The sequence below is a fragment of the Zosterops lateralis genome, assembly GCF_965231275.1.
Source record: "Zosterops lateralis genome assembly, chromosome: 6".
Classification (NCBI taxonomy): Eukaryota; Metazoa; Chordata; class Aves; order Passeriformes; family Zosteropidae; genus Zosterops; species Zosterops lateralis.
This window is the reverse complement of record NC_139761.1, coordinates 56,600,078-56,625,566: the sequence shown is the minus strand read 5'-3', so window position 1 is coordinate 56,625,566 and position 25,489 is coordinate 56,600,078. Positions and strand designations below refer to the sequence as shown.

Genomic DNA, 25,489 nt, shown 5'->3' with positions numbered 1-25,489 from the left:
AGTTGGACTTTTGCCAGGGTGAGGCTTCTGCATTCCTAAATAGAGAAACTGAGATGGGATGAAGAGGAGAGGCAGAATGGGAACTGGGGTATGTTACTATTAGATGAGCTGGGAAGTTTTGCATTAATCAACCCTCAGCAGTTATTCCCTTGATCAAGGAGCCTAAAGGTTTCATTTCCATGGCTTCGGTTTGCACTGGGTATAGTTCTGCAGGAGGATCAAGCCCAGCATTCCTGAAGTAGCAGGAGCAGGTGTAGATAGGGAGAACCCCGGTGCTGCTGGAGCTGTGTTCATCCCTTTTGTAACCAAAAGTTTCCCATCCAGCTGCAAATCGCATCTCGTCCCCAGATCCTTGCTCTGGGAGGAGAAGGTGATGATTTGTGTAATGGTTCGATTGAAATGGATAAAGGGGGATCTTTCCATTTGGTTAACAATTGTAGGGGGATCCTCCCAGCGCCTCTGACTGCTGCTTGCAGATGCAGAACGATGCTCCAGTGAGCCTGGCTGTGTGTGTGTGCCACTTCTGAGCTGAATCATCAGCCTTAAAAACCACATTCAATGCTTTACTCCAGCGCCCGTGGTATTTCTACAAGGGAAGTTACAGTCACACTGGGTGGAGGAACCTCCCTGTCTGGCTATGGGGATAGTGAATACAAGGAAATGCTTGCGGTTCTGGACATGATGGCATCGTTTGGTATTTCTCTGCTATTTTTTGCACTGATGCATTTCGTTTGGCAGTTGAGAATTTCACAGCAAACACTCTGTAAGATGCAAACACTCTGTTCCAACGTTTAATGTTTTGGAAAGCTAATGGATTTTATTTTTATTTTTTTCCCCTCTCTCTGTGCTGAATGTTTCTCTCTCATGTGGAGGTGAAGCTGTATGTGAACTGCATACTGAGGGGGCTGCTGCCCGACAGAGGCAGCCACACACAGATGATTTCAGTGTTCCTGAGCATCATGAGTGGGCTTGGGGAGCTGGTCCCAGCCCCTCCTGTCCAAGACTGGAGGGTGCTTTCCTCTTCCCCTCTCTCTAAACATTGTGCAACATGCGTGTGATCCCCAAAGTGTTTCTTAAGATTCAGATGAGGAAAATCATTATTTATTCTGGTCAGCAGCCGTGTAGCACTGGAGAACAGACAGTGCTCTGCTTTACATTCTGCTACAATTGCCATCTCCTTTTTTTTCCCCCCATCCCAGCAGTTTCAGCCAGGGGTGAGAAATACTTGATGCCCACAGTCTCTGTTCATGTTCTCCTTAACGAGACCTTTGGGATCTGTGAGGAGTATTTTGTGGGACTCGGTAAGTGCAAGTTCCTGTGTATTGTGATGAGAAGTGCATATTACTCAAATTTTTGTGGGCTTCATTGTATTGGCCTAAACTTTGCCCCTGTACTACCGTGACCCAGCTTCCTGGCAACTTCTGAATCAAGGCCCTTTCATCCCAGCTGTGTGATAGATCCCAAGCAGGAGCATGGAGTAAATGTGGTTTCTTATTCATGAATTAAGCCTTAAATGAATTGAGCAACACTGGTGTATTGTAAAAGGCAAGGGAAGATTGAAAAGGTCTTTTTAGAGGACCAGTGTTGAAGGTGTTTGGATTGAGACAGAATAACTTGGAGGAGTTACAGCTGGGCGGATCAGTTTATTATTTCTTCAGATTTTTAAGGCCTTCTTTCACTTATTAGTAAGTTCTAGTCTGCTGTCTTTACCTATCTAATTTTGAAGAAAAACAAAAGTGATCTGTGGTATAATTCTCCTTTCTTTAGTCTCTGTCGATGAAAGAAGTGCTTACATGCAACTTCAATAATGAAGGCTTCCAATGTTAGCTATTTATATTCCCTCTTGTCCATGCTTATGGCTTTGTGAAAATGAAACCTGACTGAATATAGTTTTCATTTCCTTTTCAATATTTCATTAATACACAACCACAATTTAAAAATCTTGCACAGAACAAAAATGCAGCCCTGTAATGAAATTAGGCCCTTTTGAATGTGGAATATTAAGACATAATTTGTTTTAATTATTCAATTATTAAGACATAATTTTTGCTTTCTGTGTCATGAAGTCTAGGACTAGACAGGGACTAGACAGATAATCTGACAATTAAAATATTTATGCGAAGTTTGAGAAGTGCTCAATTTGTCTTTGAGAAATAATGAATGGCCACCATCATTCCCCCTGTCTTCAGCTGGAATTTTGGTGCGTCTGTTGCTTGGGATAACCAGGTCTCTCTCAAGAGAAAGACATTTATATGCTGACATCTAGGCTGGAGAAACCTGGGATGGTAAAGAGGCAAGTGGAAATACAAGAGCAAATGAAGATCCATGCTCCTTCCTGTGCCTGGTTCCAGAAGGCTGTGGATGTGTTTCAGTTACTGTTTCAGCCCTGGCAAATGGATATATTTTTTAAAATATCTATAAATTCCCTGCTTGTAGATGGGAATTTTGTGTGGTTCATCAGTGGGTCGCGTCTGTGGTACTTCCAAGGGGGAATGAATAAATGAATGTGGGGTAGGACTGGAAGATCTCAAGAGGTCCCTTCTAAACAAAAATAAATTCTATTTGTGCAAGTGTCTGTGCAGGTGGAGCAGGGCCCCTGTACTTGTGCTGCTTTACCTGACTTCTCTCCTCTTTGAATACACCAGAACCTGCATGAGCAAATGTGAGGTCAGTGGGCTCATGCAGGGAGATTTTGGCTTTAGGCTTTCACTGTTCAGGAGCTTTAATCAAAATATCTCCTCTCTTTGCATCTGTTATAGCAAATAGTTAAATGATGTGAGAGTTCTTCCCCTGGTTCAGTGTCCCAGCTGAGTTACTGATGTAATGCCCTGGGGAATCCTGAGTTTAAAATACACGATTGCTGTCATTAGAGCCTTATATTCCATGTATATTTTCATGCTGCTCTCAATCCATGCCTTTCCAGCCATTAATGCCACACAAAGCTTTCCCTTGGGAGAGTGACCAGAAGCAGCCTGTAGCTGACATCAGGGACCTCTGGGGAGAAAAACAGAGAAATGGGAACTGACTGGAGAATGAACAACTTCTAGATGAAGCAGATACCTCGTGGAAAGTGGATTACTTTTTTTTTTTCCCCACAATCAAACCTTCCTGTCTGTTGCTGCTGCTGCAGCAAATCTATTTGCTGGTAGTACAAAGAAAATAAAATTAGTTTTATTCACACCAACCTAACTCAGAGCTCCACAGCCTTTCTGTAGCTTTTGCCAAGTGAAAACATAAACATCTGAAGATTTGACTGTGAAAACATACAACGGTAATTAACCAATCAAACTAGTTTGATTGACAGCTGTAACTCTTCTGAGTGGGTTTTGAAGGGACTATTCTTTAACCAGGGATTAATTTCACCTGCAACACCTTTGCTGTTGCCAAGCAGAGTGTGTTTACCTCTGCCTGTGAGTGCAGTGGTCAGCCCATTTGCTGTTCATACATCCATCCATCCAGGGAAGGAATGTTTCCTGTGCAGTCCACTTCAATAAACCATTGTGGATCAGAAAATAGACGCCTGCATTCCATCGCAATTTCGTTTTCAGCAGCCTGTCCTAAGAAAAATAGAGGATGAAATAGCGGAAATATCCAGCTCCCATGTATCAGGAAATCATATGTAAAAGTGTTGTTATTGCTGGCTTAGCCCAATGTGCTGTTAGCCCTGGATCCTTGTTAGTGACCTGATGAGGCCGGATTTCATCCCCTCTACCTGCTGGGTGGAAATGCATGTCACAGCAGCAAAAGCATCTGCTTCCTCTAGTTCAAAGCTTTGGCACTGCTGCGTTTCATTCTTAAATTGGTCTCAGAAGTTGTTTGGCAAGGGTGTGCTTAGTCATCTGTACTTTTATTTTTGGTTCCTGTCACTCAGTAGCAGCTCTTGGTTACATTCCTCCATTAAAAATGCACAGGTCTGCTTTATTTTAAGGTTTTGGTTATCTGGTTTGCACCCTGAATGTCTGGGTGGCAATGAGAAGTGAAGAAGTTCTTCATTCATAAAGCTGGAATGATTGAAACCAGCACCAATAACTCCCCTGCCTTCTCAAAGAAAAGAAACTTTATGAATGGGTGAGTCAGGCACAGATGGTGATATCAAAAATAATTCCTAATCGAGAGCAAATATTTGGAGTGACTTTCACCTGTGGATAAGCACAGCAGGTGTCTTTCAGCAAACTGGATGCTGTGACAGCCAGGAAGATGTGCAGCTGAGTGGTGTCTGCTCACTCTTAATCTTGCAGAGTTTCAGAGATGTGTGCAAACAAAATACCTCACCTTCCTTCTGCCCGTGGTGATGATAAGTCTCTGCATCTCTAGTGTTTGGGCTGTGTGTTCTAGTTAATGGGCAAGGCTCCCTCCAGTAGCATTTGTGCCTCTGGAAGAAGCTGTTTCTGGTTTTCTAGGCTTGTGAGACTCCTTTTGCTCCCAGTGCCTGGTATGCTAATAAGGATTTACATTCAACTTAATTTGAAAAATAATGCCAGACCGTGTTGAAGAGAGGCATCAAAACTCACCAAGTCAGTAATGGAAAAAAAAAAAAAAAATCTAGCCCAAACCTACCACATGTTAGTCAACTAATGTGTTCTTCTGTGGCCATAGGTAAAATTCAGAACTCAGTGGAAGAGTTTCTGAAATGTGCTATTTTGTAGCTAGGAACCACCTGACCCTGACACGACTAGCATGACACCTGACACTGTGAAAATATTTGTAATAGTATAAAAGATCTAGTGCTTTTTGTGAAAATCTTATTTGCTTTCTCTTTTACCTTGTATCATCACCCTGTTTCCCTGAGTCATCCTCCAAAGGAAAAAAAAAATGTAATTATAGAGTGATGGGGTGAAGCCACTGGGTGTAGATAACTGACCTCCCTTTGATTCTGCTGTCATATTGTGCACATGGTCAATCATGAGAAGCTTCATCTTGCCTTGAGAGATAATAAGGGCCATTGAACTCCAAAAATGTAATGTCACAATAAAAGAATGTGTTTGTACTGATTCCTATTAGCTGTGATGCTGGCACTGTAAAAGCTTCTGTACATGTTACACTGTTTTAATGTTTTAGTTGTGAACACAAGACCCTGCTCATTAGAGCAACAGGGATATCAAAACAGCACTTTGAAATAATTTTGGTGGAAATATCCAGGGAATGTACTGTCCCTACATAAATAACACTGGTGGCATTATTCATTCTGGCTTGATTTCTTAGCAAGGAATTATCTCTTGAACTCTGTTACCAGGCAGGACTAAAAGGCACTAGGGTAGAAATGGCTGAACTGCAGAAGGAAAGAGAATTCTTTAAAAACAAGCTTGCAGCACCGTGAGAATGGGAACACAGTTTATGGTGACCCTGAGTGTAATATTTGTGAATTGATAACTTGCATGTAAATCTTTTGAAGTGTTTTGGAAGGGCAGCTACAGCTGGTTGTGTTTGGGTCTTCTCAGCTCTCCCCCATCAACCTGGCACCTTTGTGAGACCAGAGATTGCTGAAGGATCTGTGGTGCTGTGAACAACACACCAGTTCCTCAGCAAAATAGTGCAGACTTGAGGTTTCTTCAGATTTGGGCTGCTGCAGTGCCATTGGCATCCCTGATTCTCAACAGGGTATAAAACAGAACTCTTGAGCTGGGATTTGATTGAACTGTAAGGCTGGGGAGAAATCCTGCTGCCCTTCTCTGAGATAGGAAGTGAATTATCCTCTATGATTCTGATAATTTGGAGCTGCTGGGGAGGATCCAGCAGGTCACACCTCTGGTCTGCACCTCATAGAAATAGGTACCTGATAGCTGGACCTAGGCACTAAATCAGTTTTCTAAGGAGTCTTCATTATGTAGGAAAAAATAAAAATAGCAGGATGTTTTTTTATTTTATTTTAAAAATAAAAATACACGAGATGGAGAGGATGAAGAAGATGGAATTGAGTATGACAAAAACAGAAGGTGGAAATGGTGGAATCCTATGTGCCTGCACAGCTACAGGTGCTGATTATTGGTATGGATACTTTCTTCTGCCCTTTTTTTTTTTAAAAAAAATTTTTTTTTTAATTTTATTTTTTTCATTCAAGGCTTTGTTGTTTCTGAATTACAGCTGTGGATTTTTTTTTTTTTTTTTTTTTTTTTTTTTTTTTTTTTTTTAATACTGGAGCACCTTATTTTGGTGATTTCTAGGACTTCCTAAAAAAACTGCTCAGAATGAGTCCAGCAACCTGCTTTCTTTGTGTGGCTGGCTAGCCCTGCTTCAGTGACTTCTTTGCAACCAGCTGCTAGTGGCACCTCTCAGGAAGCAGCTAACAGCTTACAAGAAATGAATCACCTTTTTCTTAATATTCAGGGCAAGGTTTTCCGTTTTCACGAGCTGGAAGAAAGAGGGCAGTAAGTTATAGCCCTTGTAATCGCTTTTAAAGAGTTACAAGTGCTGAAATAGCCAGTCAGGAGGAAAGTACCCATAAGGGTGTTATTGAAGTCGTCCCTCTGCTACATAACTTACAAGTTAATCAATGTTTCAGAGTTCAAAAGAGAGGAAGGTCAACATGGATTCTGATAAAGTTTATCTCGCGTCACTTAAGTTCAGAGGCTGCAGAGGGAGGATGTGAAATAATTCCCCAAAAACGTCGGGTGAGGGGGATGCAGATCCTGTGCACCCCTGGCAAGGAGACTGCAGTGGGTCACTCAGAGACAGGAAGCATTGCCCAGGGCTGTAGTACAGACAGTGTGTTTTATTTTTGCCCTTGTTTTTGTTTCCAGTGTGATTCCCTCCTTCATTTTTGTGGGCAGGCTCCAGAAGGTAAAACATGCGTGGCCGCACACACAACAGGGAGAGCAAAGCTTTTGAGTTAAATATTCAAAACTCTTTATTACTTCTGAAGTTAAGTAGCTTGCCTAATTCCGATGAACTAAGCACCATGACAGAAACAAAAACTGGTGAAATTCAAGGCCCATTAAAGCCAGAGGAATTTTCCCAGGCTTTTTTTTTTTTTTTGCTTTCTCCACTCACAAATATTCCACCTTACTTGATTTATAGTGTTGAGATTCTGTTCCTGATTTGCTCTTGGTTCAGAATGTGGTACTCAGCAGGGCAAAAAAGATTCTATCCTAGCAGGGAAGCAAAGTCTCCTGGCATCAGAGGAGATCATGCCTGAGCAGTGGTTTTTTAGATGCAGCAAGAAATTGAGCATTTTAAAGGCCTTTTCCAACCTTAAGGGTTCTATGATTTTGCAAAAAGATGCATCTGGAGATGCTGCAAGCAAAGCCTTCTGTTACTTGGAAAAGAAACCTTCAGAAAAATCTGATCTGTTGGAGTTTGAACATTCAGTGCTGGAAGTTGTCTTGACAACAAATGTATTTCCCAAATGATTTTTTACACTTTTTTTTTTTTTTTCTAGCAGGAAATATAGTCGATACAAAGTCAGAATTATGTCAGAAAATGAGGAATGTCTGCTAGTTAACCCAGAGTTAAGAGATTTGATATTTGCTCAGAAAGATGGATATATCTAATAGAGACCTCCTTGGTCTGGGGGTGAGGGGGATGAGTCTAGAAGATTTGGTTTTGGGACATAAATAGGTTTTAAAAATATTTTTTTCTTTTTTTTTTTGGCCACATGTGGAAGCAAATGCAGTTCATTAAGAATATTGACATTGGACTGTTCTGTTGGAGGTACTGGCAAGTCTGCCTTCATAATTATACTGTACATCTCCAGGTTTCCCCTCATAGTTTTCTTCAGAGCTGTATATTTTCCAGCTAAATGTACATGATCAGCTAGTTGTGAAATAATCCAAAACAGATTTTGCAAGGCAAATGCATTAGTTAGGATTTTAAATGCCCTTACCCCTTAGTAAATAACTGTCCCATAGAAAAACATTCACTTCATTTCAGTAACTGGAGATGGATTTATTCCAGTTAAGGTGGGTATTGATATGGTTTAGTTTGCTGTTCTGGGGATAGAATGATCAAAAATAGGATTTTTTTTCTCTTTTAATGCCTACTGGAAAATCTGTTGACTTTTCATTAAAACAAAACAAAAAAAATTTGCCCAATTCTAGTTGAACTCATTCACGGTAGCTCCTTGAAAAAATTGTCTAAATATGAATAAAATATCTTCTCAAGTATAAATTTTAGCTTGCTGTCAACATTGTAGATAACATTTAATTATATAATAACATTTAATTAGATAACAAGCTTCAGGGCTTGTTTCAGCTGTGGTAATGTGGAGTTACTGGGCTGTTTTTCTCTGACTGCCTCCAGGAGATGCTGCCTCCAAAGCTGTGCCTTGTCCATTTGTCCAGCAAGGGGAGGCTGATTTGGGCAGAAGTCAGTGGATCTCATTCCATGCTGATCCCCTTCCATATAAGAGTGTGAAAAGGAGGGATCTTTGGATCAATTTACTGAGCACAATTTCCTGCAGAATTCCTGACACAACTCTTCTCCCTGAGCAGAAGCAATCGTTGCATTGTGGAGGATTCTCCAGGTTTCTCTCTGGCCTCCCTTGCACAGAACTCTCCCCATGCAGAGTTTCATCGGCCCAGCCTGGTGTGGGTGATGGAGCAGCATGAGGTGAGCACCAGGGCCTCTCCCCAGTAGCTCCTGGGGCTCTGTGGATGCTTTTGACACCGTGTGTGCAGCAAGGTGAAAGTTCCTTGAGCTATGTCTACATTAGCTGAATTTATCTCTTATAGCAGTGGGTAAATAAAGTGGGGATCCTCAGGTGGATCCCTCTGATCAGGAGAGGATTTGAAAGAGGATCTCAACTCAATTTTTCTCCCTTGTACACTTCCAGCTGTGGTCTCCAGAGAAGGCTTTTCTACCTGCAACATATTTTTCTACCAGTTCAAATTCCTTCTACGATCCTCTTGGCATTCCTAAAGCCATGAAGTGTATTTCCCCCCCTCTATTTTCTTCCATAGGCAGAAATCAGGGCCAGCCCTGCCAGTAGGGGTCAGGGAATGCCTGAGCTAATCCTGCCTTCAGCACACAAGGAACGGTGGTGGTGGGACAAAACTTGAGACATCTAAATCTGCAACCATTTTTTTTGCACAGAAATGGAGAGTTTTGTTGTCATGTAATTCAACACTTGCATGGACTATGCACATAAATATTTAAAATCCTGTCTGCCTTTAATACACGTGCCTCAAAATACCAACCAAGCCTCTGCTTGGGTTTAATTCCACATATTACACGGCTATGGAGAACACATATGAGATGCTGAGTGCATGTACAGATAGAAACAATAAACAAACAAATTTTGCTCCACCCCACTAATTTTCAAGACACAATTTGTATTCTGCAAGCATATCCACCTCTCAAAATCAGTCTTGAAGCTCAAACCCTTTCACTGTTTGATGTCAAGAAGTGTGCCTAGGACATGCAGCAAACACATTCCGTGGCTGCCACCTCATGAGCTCATGTTCTCTCTTGGAACAGGAGCCATGTCACGTAGGGATCCATCTCCTCAACCTGCACTGGCATCTCAGGTAGAATGCAGATTTCCTGGGAGCTACACAGCCCTGTGCAGAGGTGCAATAAATATTTGAATGTCATTAAACTTCAATGTATGTGCACACACATACAAGTTCATACAGTGTAACGAGTTATCAATCACCATCTCTCTGATGGGCTGCTTTAATTTTTTCATTCCCTTCTGCTTTTTCCTTTTTTTCTCTCTCTCTTTCTCTCTCTCTCTTTTTTTTTTTTTTTTTTTTTTAAGCCTTCCCTTAGGAATCACTTTTGAAGGTATTTTGATTAGTTATGTAATTAGCCACTTGTACAGTTAAAAGCAAACTTTCAGGTCACATACTGTATGTTTACTCTTTGGCTTTAGGAGAGCTTCATTCAGAAGAAATTGCTATTGTTTCTTTGCCTTCCCATGGGAAAGCTTTAGTTTTGGAAACCATTCAACAAATGTAAGGTATGCAAAGAATACTGTAAAGACAGTTCTTGAGTTTGCCAATATTTTTTCTTTTTTTTTTTTTTTCAGCCAGTAGTTACCAATTGCTTTCTCCTGTATAAAGGCAGAGGTTTTTCCTATGCATGCAGCCATGGACTGAACTTGGATTCCTTGATGGCCCATGGAGGTGATAAATTGTCAGTGTTCTCTCCTGTCTCTCTTTCCAATCCCCCTGCCCCAGATTGCAAGAGCTTTCAAAAGGATAGAATGACTCACCTTAGCTGATTCTGAGTCATTGCCTCAGCTGTTCTTGAGAAAAAGTGACCATCAGTGACAGATTGATAGATTTTTATGCTCAAATCTGCTCATATCTCTTTTACTTCTGCTGAAATGAATGTATATTTCAACCTCAGATAACTCCTTAAGACTGGGAATTCATTGGAGACCTGAAGATGCTCATGAAGGACTTAACATTGTTTCTCACCAGGAAAATGTTCTTTAGGTGTCTGGCCCACAGTGCATTAGGTATGCATCATATCATAATAATCACTTTGATTATAGACTTAATACCCAGCTGCACTGAGTCAGAAATGCATTGAATGTATCTCCATCCTAAAATAAGTCTTTTAAGAGTGACTGAAGGATTATTCTAGTTTGCGAAATCTGACATTTCAGTTTGAGTGGATATGTAAACTCTCTGGTTTGTTTTGGTTCTAGGGTGAATTTCTCAATTATTTAATCTCATGTTATTATAGTGATAAGGTACTTCCTAAAAAAAATTCTGAATGTAGCTTGTGAAGATAAATGTTGAATGCTTCAACCATGGAGAGATGCACTTCTCGTCTGAACACGGTAGAATTTTTTAAGGTAACTCTTATGTTAGATTTGTGGGGAGGACTTGATTTTTTTAACTGACAACAAGAAGAATTTCCAGTAAAATGCAATGACTGATTATGTAGTTTTATAAAATTCAGGAATTGATGCTATCAGCTTATCTTTTTTTCTAAATATCAGTCATCTAAAATCCAGCTGTGCTGTCTTCTAAATGGCAGAGTGGAAAAGCAACAGGAACTTCCAATTGCTGCGTTGATTGGCAGAATAAACATTTCTCAGAATGATGTTGTTACTGTATCACAAACCATAGAATGAAAATTAGTTTGGTGTTTGCATCTCCTGTTGTAAAACACACAAAAAAATCCATCTACTATTATACCTTACCTGTTGACATAATTGCAATGTGACTAAAAAAAATCCTTAAAAGCAATAGGTAACACTTCCTAACCTTGATGGTTTGGCTGTGAGGGCCTGTCATGAGGAAGCACTTGGGCACCAGGGTTACATAACCTCTTTTCTATTTAAAGTCTTGAAGCTCTGCATAACTCTCATGCATGAGATGACCTTTCCTTCTGTTGCTGAACTTTGAGAGCCTGCAAGGGACAGCTCTGCTTGCTTGGTGATTCACCTTTTCTTCTATGCACTAAAAAAACCCCAATCCTCTCTGAGAAGAGGTGTCCAAACTCTCAGGAAGTAAATTTGTGTCTGGGTGATTACAATTCAAATTATTGGCCTTGTTGGGGCTGACTGGAATACAGCATCCAGTTTTGTTCTGTGATTCATTCTGAAGGTGGTGAGTTTGACCCTCACAAAGGACACCATTAATATGTGAAGCTTTTATCTTCTTTTCTTCTTCTTCTTGATCTTCTTTCCTTCTTCATGTTGGAGCTGGGATTAGTACACAGGAGTCACAGTTTTTTGTTCGGACTCAGCGTTTATTAATTTTTATCTCCAGTACAGCCTCAGAGTTGTGAGCTCTGGCTAACAAGGTAGAGAATGGAGGTACAATGGAACGTCTCTCTATCTCTACAAGGTCTTTTCAAGGACAATCCGTCCAATTATGAAATGCCACCTAAATTATTTTTACTTTAGACCAAATAACTGACCACCTGAAGTCTGCAATGTGGACTCCATTGACCAATTACAGAAAACCACCCAAACCCGTGAAGAAGAAGGAAGAAGGTGATGAAGGACTTAGACAAGGCCCCAAATCCTCCATATTGCTTCACATGTACTACTATATACTAAACCCCTAAATTCTAAGTTTTCACCCTGTGATATCACACACTTCTATTCAAATCATGCACCCACAAGCCCAGTGCCGTCACTCAATTTTGGAAGCTTTTCCACAGCCTCAGGTCAAATGTGGTACTTTCTTGAGGGTCAGTGCCTGCTGGCACAGAAAGCCTGAAATTTTCAGCCTCCAGAGTTCCAGCAATTCATCTTCCCTTTGGCTTTTTGTCCTTGAACATGAGTTTTATGGACTCTCTTGCCAAGGATCATTCCATTCTGTGTCTAAAACTAATAGCACTTTGGAGTTTAAAGGGAAAAATTTCAGCATTATTGAAAGCAATGCTCTCAACTTGGGCTAATGTGACCTGGGTTAGCTCAGAAGGAAATCTAATGGAACCTTCTCCTGAGAATTCAAAGCCATTGCATCTGTCATTGTCTTGAAAGCTTCTGTTCATGCTGAGTGCAAGACTTTATAACACTTTGGCTTGGAAAGAGCAGGATGGGGCTAGCTGGGGGCAAGTGAGGTCTCCTCCAGGCAGGTGAGGATGTCTCCATTTAATAAGGCAGGTATAGCCCCAGAGGAGATTTGGAGGTGGGGATGAGTTCCAGGGCTGCCAGGGATCTGGGTGACTTCCTCACCCAACACCTCTGGGGTTTGCATTGCTGCTGGCCTGGGTTGTGCAGCCACACTGAAGCACCACGTCCTTATCTCTGGGACAGAGGGAACTGCAAGCCCCGAGGAAAGCAAAGCACAGGGATAATGAAGGCGTGGGTGTTTGTATTTATAAAGCAGGGGCTCTGTATCAAATGACCCCGGGGAGGGGGAAGCAAACCATTCCCAGGCAAAGGTGTGGTGGGAACTCAGATAAAGGTTTGTACATAGCCTGCAGGGAGAACAGCTCAGTGTGAAATCGAGTTTATTTAAACTCTTCAGAGCCTTGCAGCCCGTGGTGCTGTGGCAGACTCTCCTCTCTACAAGCCAGGGCTGCTTCCAGGTAGACCCCAGTGGAGCTGTCAGGAAAAAGGGTGCTCCCTGCAGCAAAGGCTATGAGAATTATGTGGGCATGTACGTGTTGCTTTTTCAAGAGTATGCTGGTTATGTTAATTTCCTTCATTTCCTGCCAGCTCGTGTGTGCTTCAATGAGACTGAAGGATTTGTGTCTCCTTGCCTTTAAAACACATGCTTTGGGATGTGCTTGCAATATATTGATCTTCACCATCACAACCTGTGCCCTAAAAGAAAGAGGAATAAAAAATGAAACCTTGCAATAAATTTTTGGGAGAGTCCATTTTAAGCATTGATTAAAGACATCCAGTTATTCTGAAGATATCCTTACTCTGAGGAAAAGAGACCAGGCTGCCTCCTCTCACCCGCTGTTCTAGTTTTATAGAATGCTTTGCTTTAATCATGACTTAAATAAATAAACAATTTATCTGTGAAACACTCCAGATACTGAGAACCACATTGTAACGCAGTAGTTTAGGAGGTGGAGCAATGGCAATTGTTTCTCCTGCTTCCTATTAAACTAATTGTTACCAGTCCTCACAGGATCATATTATCCGTAGGTGGGGCAGGGACAGAAGTGTCTGAAAAGGCTTCTTTGGCTGTTGCCTTTCCATTTTGTCAAGTATAAAAACTGCTCATGCAGATCTGACCAGAGTCCTTTAAATCAGTATCTTATCTCCAGGCCCTGAGATATCGACCAGAATGAAGTGCAGCAGGCTTTTATGAATGGAGCCACATAATGAATTCGGTTGTTTGAGTCTGAGAAATTATGTGAAGCTGCTGAACTGGAATTGCAATAATCCAGAACATGCATTGAGTTTCCTGGTGTCATTAACACTGAGGTTCATTGTATTTGGCTGCACAGAGACTGGGTCAACAATTTTTATCTCTAGCACAGTGGAGGAGAGGCAGTGATCCATTGGCCTAACAAAAATTCATTTATAAATTAAATCAAATACCAACGGTTAGTGTGTAGGAAATGTTTTCTGGCAAATGGGAGGTCATGGCTCAATGCACTGGAATCAAGCAGGGAGGTGGAAATGAGCCTGATTTTCAGCAGAGCAGGTGACCACCAAGTCAGTGGTATTCGAGGTTAAGGCACATTTGATTCTTCTTTCTAAATCTATTTCATTGTAAATACAAAGTTATCAAGGAAAGCGTGTGGATTTTTAAGAAGGAATATGTGTCCTTTTTACAAGGATGCTTTTTTAGGAGCTGCAAATTCTAACTTTCGTCCCACAATGTAAATATTTGAAGTAGATGGGTATCAGCATGACAAAGTGGAATTTCTTTCCTTCTCCCTTCCATCATCCTCCCCTCCAGGGTGCTGTGGGGCAGCAGCTCCTACACTGTTGTCCTAAGCAGAGGCATCCTTGTCCTGAAGGTTAAAAAGTACAACCAGTGAAGATTTGGTTTAGTTTTGCTATGAGGCAGATGGAGAATACCTACCACAGTTGCTGCTGAGTAGAGTTACCACAGGAAAACATAGGAAGTGAAGGCATTTTGCTGGGTCATGGGTCTGCTAAATTTAGGATCTGATGGGTTAGAGGAGAGGATGAAAAGACTTGAGTAGTTTTCATAACAGAAATTGATGAATGCACTGAGCAGCTCCAATGTTTAGTAGCTTTGCCAGTCAAACCCTCAATTTTCTTTGGGTTCTTTTTTGTTGTTTTTTTTTTTACAATGGACTGAAAATAATGTCTTTTGTGGAATGTGACACTTGGAGCACAAACATTTTAGTCTTTGTTTTAGCAGAAGAAAAATATAACAAATGTAAAAATTTCTTTGCATGGAACTGATTTTATTTATTTGTTGAGTCACTGGCCATACCAAATACCAACATTTAATGGAACTCCACCAGTGTGCTGTAAAAATTCAACTATTTATTTGTTTAAGACACCTTCCCTAATACCTCCTAGGAAAATCTTGGTGAGTTAATTGAAACTTACAGGAATAATGAAGATTCAGTCTTTGGCTTTAATCTATTCAAATTCTCCAGCAGGAATTTAAAGTGTTGAAAGTCAAATGTCTAAATTTCAGGGTTCCAAGATGTGCATACCAGTGATGTGCAGAGGGGGAGCAGAGGTGACCCCAGTGTAGTGCTCTGAGTCTCATAGTGGAGGAGAAAAAGAAGATGGTAGGTGTACTAGTGAAACACTATATTCAGAATGCCCTCCTGAGTGCAGAAACAAGAAATATTAGAAATTTCACTTCTCAAAGTTTTCTACTTTTTTTTTTTTTTGACCACGCACCCATAGGTTTGTCCTGTGGTAAGGAATTCTCTGGCTTAAACAATGCTATGTATGAAGAAATATCGCCTTTTATCAATCTTAGATTTGTCACCTCAAGACTAATTTGTTAGTTCTTGTATTGGTAGTTATCTGTAGTAATTTTTTGCTGCTCATCATGACCTTGGAGATCTTAACCACATGTTCCTCATAAATCTCTGTTTTCCAAGCTGAGCACTCTCAGACTATCTTGTTATTCATTGTGTAGAAGCTGGTCTATTCCCTTGACCATGATTATTACCTTCCTTTTTTCCATTTTGCATTTTATAACATGGGGAAACCAAAATTGTGGTATTTGACCTGTGGGCACATCATGGGCTGTTTAACAGGGAATGTTGTTCCTTTCCTCTCTGACTCCTGACAGTATCTGCTCTCTGTTTGTTTTCTGACTGTACTGGTAGAATTCTAGTGCCTGTGTTAGGGCTGATGTGCTGGAATGAATTCACTGCCATGTGGTGAGTTATTTAGTAGGTTCTTCCTACTGTTTACCCTAAATAACCTTGTGCATCTCTGTTTCCTAATCCAGTTTCCTCTGCTAATAACTCACGCTCCTGCACTTGGCCCGGCTGCTTAGAAAAAGCACAAGTGCCATTGCAAACTTGCTGTTTCCTGTGCTGAGGGTGTTTGCCTGCAGCTAAAACAAATTCCTAAACCCGTGGGACTAACCTGTCATGTATCAAACATTGTGCTGCTTTCTCAGCTTTCCCTTCCTCTGTTCCTTCCCTAGAGCAGGGAACTTGCATCCTCCTTTAGACCTGTAGCCACAAAATAATCAAGTAAAATGTGAAGTAAATGGGTAATTAAGATGGGCTAATGTAATCCTGGTGTGTGGTACTAGATGAATGAATCTTTTGTAATTAAAAATGCTGAACCCTGGATGCGTCCCCTCTGCTTTGCCAGCATTAGTGTTAGTTTTTGCACTTGCCAGTGTTATTCAGAATGCTGTGAGTGGAACTATAAGTCATTATCATCTCAGTCATCCTTGCTCAGTTTGGTACCAAAAGCCACTTTCACTGTTAATGTAGGTGATTGCCAATGGGAACTGGCATAAACCTGAAAATTTGCTTTACATAATTCAGTGAATACCTACACCAGCTACCAAGAGCTCGACAGCAGCTTGGAGATTAAAGGAGGAATTGTCTGTGCAAATCTCATGGTGGAAAATAATTTCTTAATGATATAATATCTGGCAATTGCTCTTGCAAATGATACCAAATGTACTTATTTGTTGCTCTTAAGGAAATGTGTCTTGCAAGCATCTTCCCTGCACTTTATACATGAATGCTCAAATGCACCTTGCAGAAAAAATTCTGAGATATAATTGCATTCTATTAGTAACTCCATTAGATTTGCATCTCTTTGAGGGCAGACTTATCCTAAGATGAAGAACTGTGTGAGATTCACATTCATGCCTTCAGACAGCAAGAACTTTTTGAGACCACAAGGAGGGGAGAGAGTGTTACCTTAGCACACAGTTGCTCCCTGGCTCTCTCCTGATCCCCATCTCCCTCTCTCTCTCCCCTCCTGCAGGACCAGGTTGCTCTCTGAAATGTAACTGTGTGACTTTGCTGCAGGCAGCTGGTTGAGTTACAGGTAAATTGCTGCTTTCTCCCATACCTGTATTTCAGAGGAGTTCACAGAGCAGATTAAGATAGACAATGGAGGCTATTAATGACAGCCAGGAAGGATGGTGAGGGGAAATCACACATGAAAAATTGGCTGCTTTTTCTCCCACCCATCACCTTATCTCTATCTTGTGATGGCACAAAGATATGCAAAGGACATAGAACTAGGTAAGTGATGAGAATATTTTCTTAATATTGAGTGGACAGCAGTTATTTTGTTATTAAATATACTTATCACATTGAATAACATGCTTTCCACATAAAAGGGACACATAAATCTGACCATCTTACTCCTAGAGATCTCCATGAACTTGTGTGCTTTTCAAATTATTTTTAGTCTCTTGGAAGGGGAGTTTTTGGAATATTTTCTACGTTAAAAAAAAAACCCTATTAAAATATTTCAGACATTAGCCCAGAGTATTCTTTAATGGCCTTTAACTTTTCTCTACATAAACATCCAATGCATATTGGTGAACTTAACTTTTTTGAAATGTTAACTTAATACCACAAGTTTTCTTTTGCTTCACCCTTCGGTCTGCAGCTCAGTCAAAATTAAGAATTTGATGCAGGCAACAGTTTGAATTTGCAATAAAAATAGAATCTGGCACTTTGCAATGATCTCTTTCAGTGTGAGAAATGGATCTCATGGATCCTAGCATTTAAAAAACCCAAAATTAGCTTGAAAATGTCAACCGTTCTATAGCAGCTTCCTACCTCAGACATTAGTGAATTCTCACAAAGGTTCTGTGGGAGGGAAGTTGTGTCAGTTATTGGAGCTGACAGAGAAAAGCTGTGGCACAAACTGGGAGCACTCCCTGACCCCCCAGCCACAAATGGTCCCTCACCCAGCAGTTCCTTTTCTAAAATGAAGGATTTGAGATGATGAAAAAAAGTGCCTAAATGATAAATAGATAAGCAAATAATGATAATGTGCTGCAAATTCAAGTTGCTGGCAATTGTTCTGAGTTCAGAGTGAGCAATGCCAGTATCCTTTATTAAGAAAACATGACTAGAAACCTGTAATGATGATGTGGAGCATTTGACCAGCAGTGTCTTAAGCAAGCTCCTTGCAGGATTAAATTGCAATGGACCAGCTGGAAGCTCTGATTGATAAGCAGAAATATTTGTGGTATCCCAACTTCAGGGCGCTACTAAAGAAAATGTATTTGCTGGGTGAAAACTGGGTGGCACCAGGCTGCTCAGAGTCATTATGATCATGTGGAGCTGAAGAAAGTGACAGAGCTTTCATTGACAAATAAGATATGTGTTCTTAATTTGAGTGGATAATCACTTTCCACTTATGGGGTTTTTTGAATGTTGAATCATTCTGTGAAAGGAGAAAAATAGATTAATCAAATGTTGTGACTTAAACTCAACCAAATCTAGCATTCATCCAAAAAAATCTTACTGACCTAGAAGTATTGATTGTCAAAAGAATTGCTCTTTGATTTTAGTATGTATTGTATTAATGAAATCTCCAGAAACTCTAAACTGAGATGTTTGCTTTTGTCCTCATTTCCCTCTCACCAGTACACCCCTGTGACAAAAAAATGCTGTGATTTATAATTTCCCTGCTATCTGCCTGGCTGCTGCAGGGGTGCAGCTCGTGAATTTAACCTTGCAAGTGGCCTCTCCTCTGCTGCAGCTCGCAGTCCTGTTACCAGAGCTGTTTGTTTTGAGGTTTTTCTGGGAGCAAAATAAAAACCTTGACAATGTGTCTGCTTGCAAAGGCCTGTCAGAAACAGGAGGGGCCTGCAGCAAAACCAGCTGCAGCTTTATAAGCCCAACACAGGCCAGTAGCAAACTGGGAAAGGTCCTTTCTACCCAGGATCCAGGTGGAAGTGCTTTGTCACATGTGGCACTGAGTGCTCAGTCCAGGCTGCTTTTGCCCATGCAAAGCCTGTGCACAAGGAAAGGGCTTCTTGCTTCCCTTTAGGGACCTGTTGAAATGAAACCTAAAGGTAATAGTTTCCAGTCAGAAAGGAGCCTTTACATTCAAATCAGTTCTTCTGGTCTGTGTTGCAGCAGTTGAGGTTTATTCCTGATATTCTTCAGGCACCCAGAGGAGAGAGATATTCATAGCCAATATTTTACTGCAGTTATGTATCTGCTTTTTGTGCTCTTTATTTTTGATGAAAATTTTCATGAATATATTGAAAAAAAAATATCCTGAGTCAATCATTTTCCCTCTGAGTTTCTTAATTCTTGGCCTCTCACTATGATAATCCCAAATATTGTATTGATGTTTGTGGGTAGATTCTGAATACTCTGAACAACATCCCTCTTACTTCAAAGAATTCACTATTTAGAAGACCAAAAGTCAGTGACAGCTGAGAAAGGCAGAGCAGAAAGGATTTGCACTAGTTTTGAGCAGTGAAAATTTGTCTTGCAAGGTCATAAAGCAGGAGCAGCACGCCAGTTGCATTCCTCTCTGATAAATCAGAAACAACTTATGAGACTGACAGTTTCTTTTAAAGGTAGTAGAGATGCCTTTTTTTTTTCTCTCCTCAGTGTAGATTTGGAGATACTCATATGGTTAATACAAATTTAGTATTTCGAAAGGTTTATTCTGAAGGGATTTTCATGTATGCATCAATTTTTTCACTCAGATTGAGTTTCTTGTAAAGTAGCATGGTGATATCTACTTTACTTCACTAGCAGAAGTTACAATAACTCAAGCAGACATTAGATCTTTAAGGAAAAAATATGCAGAAGGTGAAAACAAACGTCTGGCTCTAATATTTGGTGGCAAAAAATGAAAATGGTGTGGAAATACATGAAGATACCTGTGAAAGGCTTTAATAGGAATGGTATTAATTGAGTTTGCTATTAATTAACTTTATTTAAGCCTGTAAACCCACACAAAGCCATGTCCTGGAGTAGGAACTGAACATTGAGATTGCTGGCTGGATTTTCAGGCTCAGTGTAAAGTACTTTCAGAGGCTTGAGGAGGAGAGCAGTGCAGTTGTGCTTTTAAACATCTCATGTGGCTGCACTGGATCTATCTGGAAGTGCTGCAGAGTCATGGTGGGGCTCTAGGAAAAGTAATGTGTCCTCCTTACCTAAGTTAAACAAGTTAGGAAAAGCCTGTCCCTGTTAACATCTTTCCCATTCGCTGATTTGTTTGTTTTGTTATGTATACAATTAATCCCATTTGGTTTTCTGGGTACTGGGGATATGGTAAAAAGCTTGAGAATGCAGAATTGTATTCTTTGGATTAAGTTCACACCTCAAATAGAGCTTAGAGAAGGCATAAAGCCTGCTCTGGGTTCTCAATTGGGAGTTAAGTGGAACTTAAATGGAGCATAGACCATAGATTGGCAGATAGTAATGGATTTCATATATAGCAGTAGCTTATATGGAAATACTAATTCTTTACACTCAAAATACAATTTGGGATAGTAATGGCATGTTTACCTGAAAGTTATGTGGGGATGTATGGCATGAATAGCTGCCTGAAACGTGGCATTTTCATTTTCACCACCAAATATTAGGGCCAGACATTAGCTTTAACCTTCTGCATCCCATGGGGCTTTCTACAAATAACACCAAAAAAACGTTCTTCAGTGATTATATTTTGTCATCAGAAAAGGTGAAGCCTGCAGGTTTTTTTTTTAGCTGAGGATTTCTTTAGGTGACCAAACAACAGCATATGAAGCAAAAAGACACAAGCCAATAAACAAAGGAAAAGGTTACACCCTTTTAAGGGTTTCCCTTTGTTTTGGACTGCAAACTCTTTCTGTAGCCGTTGTAAGTGCTGTGAAGAATGATAACGGGTGTCCCCTTCCCTTTAAACTCCTTCCTGCACAGGGGAAAGCATGAGTGTCTTACAATGGCCTCTTCCTTCCCTGCCTCTCTGGTGAGAGGTGAAACTCATCCTTGTTTGAGAGCACTTAGAGACACGCCAAGACTTTTTTTGTGTGCATGGAGGTGAAATCACTGGGGCACCTTGTCCCTTCAGCCCGAAGTGTGAGCCCCCACAGCACCACAGCAGAGCTGCAGAGAACCTGGGGACCACAGGGGCAAAGTGCTCTGAGGCTGCTTTTTTGAGTTTCACTCTTTCCAGTGGATTAAGTGAGTAGTTACCATGAGGTTATTGCAAAACCCCGTGAAATATTTTTGGTAGCTGGGTCTCTGGCACCAGGAGAGAATTCAGCTAATTTTTTCAAATTTCTGGCTCATGTTACAGTGGAACTGAGGATAAAATATCTATCTGTCCTTGCTTCTATTTTACAAACCCCTGAACTATTTAGCTGACCCACGCATTGTGGTCCAAAGCATTGTGTGTTTTGGATTGTCTAAATTTTTACTTTGGCTTTTAAAAAGGTACACTATTTATATGATTTAGGATGCTTAGTGGCATGCATACTAATTGTAGAAAAATCCATCAGATATTACCCAGTAGACTAGAACAGGCTCCTTCATGGCTGTTATGGTCCATCAGGTAAATACATACTTTGGAACATGTACTAATGTCAAAAACCATGAGTTATTTACCCAGGAGATGCTGTTCCAGCATGCTGGGAAAATGTGTATCTAGGGTGGGGTTTTTTCTACAGCTGATTTTTAAACTTCGTTTTTTCCCCCCAAACTGAAAAGGCTGTATCAATTTTGAAAAAGCTGTCATGACCATTTATTAGAAAAATACACACATTTTCAAAGCTAACACGTGCCAAGCTGTGTGCTGTTATTAATGTGCATTTATACAGTGCTGTAATGCTGCGTATAATGGGCTCTGGAACCATTTTCCTAATAAGCCATATATCCCTGTGGTTCTTATGTAATGCTGGCTTTGTCTGGCTGGTAATGGAACAGATGGATTGTTGCTGCTCACACCCAAGCACTTGGGGTAGTCAGACCAGTGCCAGGTCTCCAAGTTAATTCCTCAGTGTTGCCCAAGTCCTTACAGGAGATGAGGAACAGTATAAATACATTGCATACCTAATGTAAAATGTGTGTTTTCTCCACATTAACCCCTTCATCCCTGCAGCCAAGGTAGCTGTTTACTCTTCAGGTTGTTCTATAGCTGAGTAATCTGGGGTATGGAGAGAAGTAGTAACTTGTCCAAGTTTAACCAGATGGCCTGATGTGACAACGCAAATTATTGTTTTCTCAAACTTTCTGAGCTTTATGTATGTTTTGTCTCACCCCCTCTTGTTTTTCTAAATAGTGCAAGCAGATAAAGAGACATTTTTGTTCTTGTTATCCAATAGGGTCTCACAAAACACTTTATGGAAACATCAGGAACACAGGAGTGTGGACCATGGCATCATGTGAAACACAAAGTGTATAGCCCAATGCATTTGAACATGCCTCAGAATTTGGATGTCTTCTACCTGAACATTTTTGGTCTGCCTTTCAAGACCATATTTGTGGGGATGTGCTCACTGAGTTGAATTTAGGTGTGTGTGCCATAATCTTTTTCCTCTTTGATTTTGCTGTCATCCCCTACTCTGATTTTTCAAGGAAATGCATCCTAGCTTGGTGTGACATTTGCAAAGTTCCAGCATGCAGCTACAATTGAGGGGACAAGCTGCACCCTCGGGCAGGGCAGGGAGGGGAAGGAGGTCCATGGAAATCCTTCCTGCAGGAGTGTCAGCAGTGCGGCTGTATTAAATGACACAGCACCCAAGCGAGAAGGCCATTAAAATGGTTTGAAAATGCCTCTGTTATATGGTTATCTTTATAACCTGCTCCTATCTGTAGCTGGCGGGGCTCTGGCTTTCATTCAGGTGCCAACCATGTACTACAACAATTAAAATACTACGCTCATAAAACCCTGACTGCTGCGTGCGTGCGCCGCCTGACTAAAGCCCAGAAGATGAGATTGTGCTCGTAGCCCCAGCTGCAAAAGGGGGAAAAACAGGAAAAAATCTGTGATATTTGGAGTAAAAACTCAGGCTGATGGTGGTGTTACGCTCCATGTTCAAAGTGTCATTGCTGGCTGGTGATTTACATTTTGCATGTTCACTGAGCGGCCTTTCTCCTGTGCGTTAGTTTGGACGACAATGCATTTTTTCATATGGGGAGGAAGCAACAAAATAATAGAGAGAAATTAACCAATCAAAATCATGGTAAATAAAAGTCTCTCTCTCTCTTTCTTTCTTTTTTTAAGGCTCAAGAGGCAGCTGGCACTCTCAGGCTTTGTTATAGCGAGGAAAGAGAACAGCAAACTGCATGCAGTATAGAGTCAGTGTCATTGAAACTAATGGCATGAATGATCTCACACCATTGTAGTAGGACGGAGATTTACTGTGCTTAGTAGAGAACCCATATTATGGAGAAAAGCATCGATCTACTTCCACATTTTATTCACATGAACGACAAACAAGTTATTCACCACTATGCAGTTGCATTCAATCCCTCAGTGTCTGAGTCACAATGCCTCCCAAGTTCCTCACACTTTACAGCTGTGCAGAGCACCTAGCCAATAACTACTTGTCTCCACTTTGCAACCAACAGAAAAGGTTTATTAGCCCCCTCTTACTTGACCAGTTTACAGTTTAGGCTTGTGTTTGGTGGATAATTTTAGCCACAGTGTTTGGTTCCTACAATAGCATGTCCATTAATGCAATATCCTCTCTCTCCCCCTCTTTTTCATGTTAGGCATTAGGCAGGTGGGGAGAGAAGCTGTGGTTACGTTGCCAGTTTCACTTTTTTGATCAGATTTTGACATTTCCATGGCCTAGATGTTCTGCTTCCAAGTATTCAGTGCCTGTTTCCTATGCAAAGAGTGCAAATAATGATAGGCTAAAATAAATGAAGGTAGGAAAGGCAGGGAGAGAGATTCAGTGCAGTATGGATGCTTTTTTCTTGTTTTTTCTGTATTTATTGACTAATGCCACCTGGTAGAGATTTTTTTTCCTTTTTTTTAACTCTAACTTTGGTACTGTAATGGAGATATCATAGTGGCAACTATGGCAAAAGAAGGAAAATGCTGCCAACATATTTATGTTTCAGTGGGGAGAGACTAAGTAACGGTGAAGAACAGTCCAAGAGCACATAGTACATTTGTACTTCAACTCCCTAATTCTTTATGTTAGAGCACCTCTGCAAATCCTCCTTGGCCATGAGAAGATGTTCTTGGTACATGAATCTTGGATGATTCAGAGTGCCTGCCACCATCATCCTCTTCATCTTCTTCAGTTTCAGTGTAGCCTTTGGGGCAGATTGAAGATCTGACAGGGAAACCTGTGTGTGTGCTGTGCTACCCTTCCTGACTATTCTGATGGCCTTCTGGGAATTGTGAGGTTGATTTGCTCATTTCCTTTAGACAGGAAAACTCACTTCTGAGCCCTTCCTCAGCATCCCTGTAGCTCCACATGTGTAGGACTCTCCACAGACACCTTGTCTCCACAACCTTTGTTGCACACTCCTTCATTGTACACATTTTCCATGGTCTCAAAGATTGCAGAAAACTGTCATTTCCCAAGCTTAAGTCACATCAAATCATATAGTTTGTATCATTGATTCTTCACTCTTTTTCTTCATTTATACTTCTTAGGGAGTAAAAGCACAACAGTTTTCAAAATGCTAATGTTTCATAACATTAAATGATTTGTCCCAAAAGAACTGATGGCCAAGTCAGGAAAGGAATTTGTCTTCTGAACTCCTGCTCTCATTCTTGAGGGACACTCCCTTGAGCTTCTGCATTCCCTTGATATGAACTCTGAATATAGCATGGAATAAATGGGGAAAATGTCTTAATTATGCCCACTGCTCTAAGGAAAAATTAAATTCTGCATTTCTGAATGTCTTTTAAATGTGTAATTTTGGTTACCTCTTACAACCTCCTTCTCAAAATGTCATCAAATAACTGCAAGATCTTGACATCAAGAATAAGAAAACTTTTTGTTTAAGGTTGTCTTTCCACTGGGATCTTAGTGCAGTAATTTCAGAATTAGCAAGATAATCTGTTGAATTTCTTGCTCTTAAAAATCTGTGAGCTTGACTGATTGGAATTACAAGTGACACAATTTCAGGTCTTAGAAACCCTTGCAATACATTGTGACTGCAAATGGAGGGAGTGCAAAAGAATTTCCAGTCCCGGCCAATTGCACAATGACCTTATCAAACAATTTAGTAGAGGAAAATAACCCAAAAATAAGTCCTGAGAACTTAGCTCTAGACTCAAAAAGTGCTTTAGGCTTGCCCTTCCTGAGGGAAAGGAGGCTTTGTTCTTTTGGATCTGCAGGGAGGCAGAAGTGAAAGATTTTTGAAAGGATGCCCTCACACCTTCCCCCTTGTGACTGAGGCAGGAGGAGTTGGTTGGTATATGGATACTCCCTTGCCACACACCCTTTGTATGTGCTTGAACACCATCCATCATTCGTGCCTGGGGCTGTGCCCACCTTGAAGATTTAGCTGGGAAACGCGTGACTTGTTTTCCCTTTTCCTGGGGCAGGACACATCCCATACAACCCGAGCTGGTTTTCCAAACAAAGCCCAGCTGTGTGAGGGCTCCTGGGAGGCGACACACACGGGGCACGTATGGCAAGCAAACATTTGCCTTCAATTCCACAGCAGCTTTTGGAGTTCTGGTTTCCCGGGCATTTTTATCTCTGCCTTGTCTCAGTTAATCTGTGTTATTGTCTATTGCTAATTCCCATCCAAATGTAACATGGAAGTT

General features: G+C 40.9%; 1 long non-coding RNA gene across 1 annotated transcript in view; it reads left to right on the top strand.

Annotated features, from left to right (window-relative positions):
- Positions 1-15,632: 15,632 nt before the first annotated feature.
- LOC310910338 overlaps positions 15,633-25,489 on the top strand; it is a 73,591-nt gene continuing 63,734 nt past the window's right edge. The window contains exons 1-2 of the long non-coding RNA XR_014590282.1: positions 15,633-15,690; positions 16,766-16,828. This is a non-coding gene — a long non-coding RNA (uncharacterized lncRNA). The remainder of the gene's footprint in view (positions 15,691-16,765; positions 16,829-25,489) is intronic.